The sequence below is a fragment of the Bos grunniens genome, chromosome 13 (assembly GCF_055505025.1).
Source record: "Bos grunniens cultivar Pamir isolate PY7600 chromosome 13, Bosgru_T2T1.0, whole genome shotgun sequence".
NCBI classification, from domain to species: domain Eukaryota; kingdom Metazoa; phylum Chordata; class Mammalia; order Artiodactyla; family Bovidae; genus Bos; species Bos grunniens.
The window spans coordinates 56184160-56191466 of NC_141177.1; the positions used below are offsets into that span (position 1 = coordinate 56184160).

At 37.9% G+C, this 7307-nt stretch overlaps 1 long non-coding RNA gene across 1 annotated transcript; it reads left to right on the forward strand.

Annotated features, from left to right (window-relative positions):
• The first annotated feature begins 2426 nt into the window (after positions 1-2426).
• On the forward strand, positions 2427-4678 carry LOC147361034 (uncharacterized). Its single transcript, XR_015138775.1, has 2 exons — positions 2427-2636; positions 4503-4678. It is a non-coding gene; the product is annotated as an uncharacterized LOC147361034 (long non-coding RNA).
• Positions 4679-7307: the final 2629 nt, after the last annotated feature.

Genomic DNA, 7307 nt, shown 5'->3' on the forward strand with positions numbered 1-7307 from the left:
TAAGAATGCATCGGGTAATGTTATTGAAAATTTTCTCAGTATTTCCAAAGTCATAATAAGATAAAATAAAATAAAAACTATATAGACATGTGCATGTATGTGTGTGTTTGCTTTTAATCTTGGCATTTATTTATACTGTTTAATTCCTGATCATGGAGCATTTTTTTTTTTTTTTGTACTTGTTCTCAGCGAGACATTTAGTTGTATTTTCAGACTCTACAGTAACTTTCTAAAGTATTTTTAAAGACAAAGATTTTTAAATCATTTACCTAAGTGATTGTTTGCATATAAATTTCTATCCATGGTACACTAACCCGACATTTTTAATTTCAATAAAACTGAGCCAAGATTTAGGACAAAGACAAGAAAAGGTGAAACTATCAGACTTATTTAACCTTTTATAAGTTTTGATTGACACTACCTGTCTGCCATATCAAAACCTTGCAGTGTTATTTTCATATAAAATGGTCTTCAGCAGTTCTAAAGGAAAAGTTGCCTATATTTTCTGACTTAACTTGTTAACTGCTATCACCAAGGTTATCTTTTGTTGTTGCTTCTGTTCAGTTGCTCAGTTGTGACTGACTCTTTGTGACCCTACAGACTGCAACACGCCGGGCTTCCCGGTCCTTCACCATCTCCTGGAACTTGCTCAAACTCATGTCCATTGGGTCAGTGATGCCGTCTAACCATTTCATCCTCTGTTGCCCACTTCTCCTCCTGCCTTCTATCTTACTCAGCATCAAGGTCTCTTCTAATGAGTCGACTCTTTGCATCAGGTGATGAAAGTATTGGAGTTTCAGCTTCAGCATCAGTCCTTTCAATGAATATTTAGGACTGACTTCCTTTAGGATTGACTGGTTTGATCTCCTTGCAGTCCAAGGAACTCTCAAGAGTTTTCTCTAACACCACAGTTTGAAAGCATTAATTCTTCAGCACTCAGTCTTCTTTATGGTCCAACTGTCACATCCATACATGGCTACTGGACCATAGCTTTGACTATATGGACCTTTGTTGGCAAAGTAAAGGCCATCCTATGTAATGTATTAACTGCCAACAGTAAGGGGGAATGGGAGTTCTAGAAAGAGAGAGAGAGAAATGTACATTTATATTTGCATTTTGCTACTCAGACTTTATTTTTGGGGGGCTCCACAATCACTGCAGATAGTGATTGCAGCCATGAAATTAAAAGACACTTACTCCTTGGAAGGAAAGTTATGACCAACCTAGATAGCATATTAAAAAGCAGAGACATTACTTTGTCAACAAAGGTCCATCTATTCAAGGCTATGGTTTTTCCGGTAGTCATGTATGGATGTGAGAGTTGGACTGTAAAGAAAGCTGAACTGTGGTGTTGGAGAAGACTCTGGAGAGTCCCTTGGACTGCAAGGAGATCCATCCAGTTCATCCTAAAGGAAATTAGTGCTGAATATTCATTGGAAGGACTGATGTTTAAGCTGAAGCTCCAATATTTTGGCCACCTGATGCGAAGAGCTGACTCATTTGAAAAGACACTGATGCTGGGAAAGATTGAGGGCAGGAGGAAAAGGGGACTACAGAGGATGAGATGGTTGGAGCCATCACCAACTCAATGGACATGAGTTTGGGTAAACTCCAGGAGTTGGTGATGGACAGGGAAGCCTGGTGTGCTACGGTTCATGGGGTTGCAAAGAGTCGGACATGACTGAGTGACTGAACTGAACTGAATGTATTTATAGTTATGTTACAATATACAAAAATGTCTTCATCTTTTTGTTTGTAAGAGTGAGTGTATTCTACCAAAACTTAAAGCAGTAAAAATTTGGTATTTGATAGTACAATATTGAGGGTTCAGTCTTTCCCCCAAGTCAGGACTAAAAGCCCTATTTTTTTCAAAATATTCTTTTTTTTATTATTAAGCCTAGGGAATAGTCTAAATACAGAGGTAAATTTATAATTAAAGGTAGAGATGAAGGGAGTCTCAAAATATTAATATTCCAGTTGGTTGCTAGGGATTCCTTCTCTGAGTGCTCTCTATATTTTCCAATCAGAACAAGACAAAATTGAGGATATGTTTCAGAATTAAAAAATTATTTTTTAGGGATCAAGACTCATCCAATTGCTGTGGACAAGTCAACTCCCTGTGGACCCAAAGGCAGGTGAGCCATATAGCTTCTATTCCTATTGTTTGTAGGAATCAAACAGTCAGATTTCAGAGGGCCATGGCACATTTGTGAGTGAGTGCCTGTGGTTGCGTGTGTACATCACTAGTCCTTGTCCCTTCCCAGGCATAGATAAACTTGTCAGCCACTTGTGGGATGTGATCTGTGAGGTACTGAAAATTGTACCAACCCAAAAATATCACCACTATCAGCTTGCCACTCAGTCAGAAATTCCCTAGAGGTGAGTCACTCCTTGTCTACTTAAAGTTCTGCTGAACACCAACAGTTGTTACTTTTGGAGGAGTAACATAGTAACCCATTATGATGTTTTAGCTCTTTTACAGCCAGTGAGACGTTAAAGGAGCTACAGCTGGCAGAATGCATGATTCCAGGTTAATGCAGATCACAGGGACTGTGAACGTGGTGGAGACTTGAAGTGCTTTATAGAGATGACTGGAGTAATTGCTATGAAAATGACTACTGGACGAAGTGGTCAAGGTAAGCACTGTGCAGTCATGAAGGATGTTAATATAAAAACTACTCTAGAGAGGCAAGACCTGCAGTAACTATAGTGTAGCACCCACTAAGATAAAGGCTATACTTTCAACACTAAAAGAAGAGTAAAACTTAATACAAACCTTCAAGGAGCCAAGAAAGGGCCAATACAAGTACATGCAAGGAATAAGCACAGATACTTATATGGAATAAGCATCAGTAAACGTGTTCAAATGAGCAAGTCTCACTGCAAGATATACCATTAATGGAATAGTGAATTTCAAAGCAGGATGAAAGTCTATCCATCTGCACTTTAACTAAAGATCTTAGAAAAATAAGGCATTTTCAAGGCATTATGCAAGACCTCAGTAGATTGATACAAAGGAAAGAGGAAGGGAAAAACATGTCTGGTAAAGAGAAGACAATTAACCATAGAATAGTGATAGGAAAGTTGGGGGAACTGCGTATAGTTGATGTTTATGACACGGGACATTAATGGAGGGGAAAAGGGAAAGGCTGTTTTAAGGAAGAATTCTGGAAACCATTGAAAGTCATATTCAGGGTCTTGGACTTAACTATGGAAACACATCGAAGGTTTTCACTTTTTAAGCAGAAAATAACATCAGTACTCATGTCAAGAACTATCTTACAAAATGGAAGTCATAGATAGGTATAGTAACATAGACAGCAGAACCCATTAGATAAAATAGAAGCCTAGAACAATGATTTAGTTGGAAGTACGAAGGAAGTAAATTATACTGAAGAGGATAGGTAGCCAGGACATATGGCAGAGGCTGTAGAGGGATTGGAAAGTCAATAGAATGAGATAACAGAGGAAGAAAAGAGGTCAGCATGACTCTAGAGTTTCAGTCCTACAAAGCTAACCTCAGTTAATTTATAGAATGGGAAAGAAGGGCAAAGGCGGGGGGGAAACAATATTATTGTCTGCTTCCATTTGGTTTGTGACTTGACACATAGAAGAAAAATTTCTTGTTAGAAACAAAAAGAAATCAGTAAGTAGCAGAAAATGTGCCTTTGGGATCCAGTAGATAGTTCAGGCATAAAAGACAATTGCTATGTGGAATTTGTAAGAAAATTGACCAGAGTCGACAGAAGAAGCAGAAGTGAGGGCCCAGGTAAGATGCAGTGCCTAAGAAACAGGCTCCGTCTACAAGGGTTTTTTTGTATTCTTAGGAACAAAGAAAGAGAAAAGAGTCCTTAGGAGTTACACAAGTATGAGCATCAGCAAGTAGCAGGTGTTCAGGCAGATGAAGGAGAGCCTCACAGGACAGGAGAAGAAATATCTAAATAATTAACTGAGTGGAACTGTTTGACATTACTAGGGCAACTGCTTTATAGCAACTCAATCATGAAAAAACAGAAATTATGTAATATGAAGCTGTGATATTTTCTTCGAGCTTCTTCCCTATTGATAAGAACAATAATCTTCAATTAATTAATTTACTTGGCTGCATCTGGTCTTAGTTACAGCACTTGGGATCTTTGTTGCGGCGTGCAGACTCTAATTGTGGCGTGTGGGCTCAGTAGATGCAGTGCTCAGGCTCCAGAGCATCTGGGCTTCAGTAGTTGTGGCGCATAGGCTCTCTAGTTGTGGTGTATAGTCTCAGTTGCTCCAAGGCATGTGGGATCTTAGTTCCCCAACCAGCAATCAAACCTTGTCCCCTGCATTGCAAGGCAAATTCTTAACCCCTGGATCACCAGGGAAGTCCCCAGATCAAGAGTCTTAAAAAAAGAGAAAATGAAATAAGTTTTCTAGCTTAAATGGATATCTCCATGCTCACACGCAACAGATTTTTGATTGAGTGCATATTACAAGGAACACGGGATTCTCTCATGTTTCTCTTTCAGGGTTTTCTTGACCGCTGAGCTATCACAGTTATCAATAATGTTGATTTTGCCTGTGTGGCTGTGAAAGATGATTCCGGCTGGATTTAAACCGCTGTAGAGAATAACAATCTGCATAGCAACCCAAAGATGAAAAGAAATGTTCCAATTGGCACCCAATAAACACTCACACTACCAAAGAGTTGTCAGTGATTGTTTTCTCTGTGTTTCTTAGTCCTTCACATGTTTTCTGATTGTAATAAAAGATTTTTATCAGGAGGGAGCAGAGGGGGTGATTAGAAACTCAGGTATCTTCATGGTTGTTGCAGAATATAAGGACTGATGAGTCACAGAAAATCAGTATGTGTGATGAATTTTAAGGTCTTTGAGATGATCCCTAAAATTCCTGTGATGATTTATTTCATTCATTTCAATTACTCTTTCAAAATATTTACCAATTGGATATCATCAAATTAAACAGCTAGCATAATCAGGCTGTGTACAATGCTCTGCAGGATAAACAAAAATGAATAATTCACAGACTGCCCTTGGGATGCTTTCAGTCTCACAAAAGAGCTGAGGCATATACAAGAATAATTCCAATGCAAAGTAAAATCGGAACAACCTCTGCTTCTCATCATGACAGAGTAACTCACATCAGAATAACCCTGCCACCATAAACGACTGTAAAAATGAGACACAGGCAGTGCAGGACTGTGATCCTTCAGAGAATGAAAACATGTGAAGTGTGCCCCATGATTGCTCCAGCCTTTTACCTGGGATACTTTCTGGAAACGAAATGTGATGCCCAAGTGGGAAGAGTAATCTCACTAAGATGGCAAAAATCAGATTTCAGGGCTGCTGAGGAGGCTAGTATTTGTCGGAAAGGGAAAAACCACAGGAGGGAACTGTACTGAGAGCAAACCATTGAAATCTACATGGGAATCTTTTTGAGTTGTTGGACAAAAACACGCAACACATAGAGATTGCTCTGAAAAACTGAGGAATTTGTTTGAGATCTTGGAGCTCAGATACGAAGTTACACTATTCTAGATCTGTAAGAGCTAGTTTATATGTACCCCGCCTTTAAAAATCATTGCAAAATGAAGCAGAAACGATAGTAAATTAAATATCTGCCAGAATAAAGCCAATACCCAAGTTAAAAAAAGCAACAACTTGACATTTAACAAAAGTAGCAGTCACAATATCCACTAAAATTTTATTACTAATTGCTAGATATACAGAGGAGAAACAAAATGTGATTCATAATCATGGAAATTTTATTCCAAAAAGTCATTAAGACAGATCCAGAGATGACAGAGAAGTTGTAATTAGCAAACAAAGACAAAAGAAATGATGGGCATAAGGAAACAGACAGGACAATAACAGCAGAAAAATAGAAACTGGAAAACAGTTAATGGAAATTCTACTAAAAATAAAATATCTAAAATTAAATAATCACTTGTGCTTTGTAGTAAACTGGATACTGTATTGGAAAAATACCAGAAAACCTGAAGATATGGCAGTAGGGAATATCCAAAGTGAAGCACATGGAATAAAAATGCTGAAAAATTAAATGAACACAGTGTCACTGGCACATGGGAAAATAGCAATTCTCAGATATATAAAAGTGGAATCCTAGGAGGAGAAAAGAGAGAAATTGGGGCAGAAAAATATACTTGAATAAATAATGACTTCAAATTATATTAACTACTGATCCAAAAAACTCAATAATAGATTAAATACACACACAAGTCACCTAGAGAACTATTAATACCATAGTCAAATTGCTTAAAAATAATGATAAAAAGAAAAATCTTAAAAAGCAATAGGAAAAAATAAATACGTCACAAAGAGAGGGGAAAAAAAAAAGCAAGTAAAAGGATAAGGATTGTATTTCTCATCAGAAGCAATGCAAGCCAGAAGACATTGGGCTGACACTTTAAAATACTAAAAGAAAAAAATAACATGTCAAGCTAGAATTCTGTAAGCAGTGAACTTTCTTCAAAAATGAAGTTGAAATAAAGACATTTTAAAATAAACAAAAGCTAGAGGAATTTGTCACCGCAGACCTGCTCTGAAAGAAATGTCAAGTCAGGTTCTTCAGGCTGAAGTAGAACAGTGCCAGATGGAAATTTGGCTTACACGTAGAAATGAAAGCAATGGAAATGGGAAATATGTGGATAAACAGAAAAGACATTTTCCCTTTAAAAAATGTATTAAAAAGTGGAATACAGTAGTCTCCCCTTGTCTGTGGGGAATATGTTTCAAGACGCCCGCTGTGGGTGCCTGGATTGAAGGCTAGAAACCTCGGTATATTGTGCTTTTTCCTATACACACGTACATGAAAGTAAAAGTAGATCAGTCCTGTCTGACTCTTTGCAACCCCATAGACTATGTAGTTGTTGGAATTCCCTAGGCTAGAATACTGGAGTGGGCAGCCATTCCCTTCTCCAGGGGACCTTCCCAACCCAGGGATCGAACCCAGGTCTCCCACATTACAGGGGGATTCTTTACCAGCTGAGCCACAAGGGAAGCCCAAGAATACTGGAGTGGGTAGCCTATCCCTTGTCCAGGAGAGCTTCCCAACCCAGGAATCCAACCAGGGTTTCCTGCATTACAGGTGAATTCTTTACCAACTGAGATATGACATACATAGCTATTACAAAGTTTAATTTATAAATTATACATAGTACTAGATTAACAATAGCTAACAAAATAGAACAATTAAAATAACATACTGTAATAAAAGTTATGTGAATACACTCTCTCTCAGCATATGTTATTATACAAATTTAATTCCATTTGCATTCCAGCTAAGCACTTACC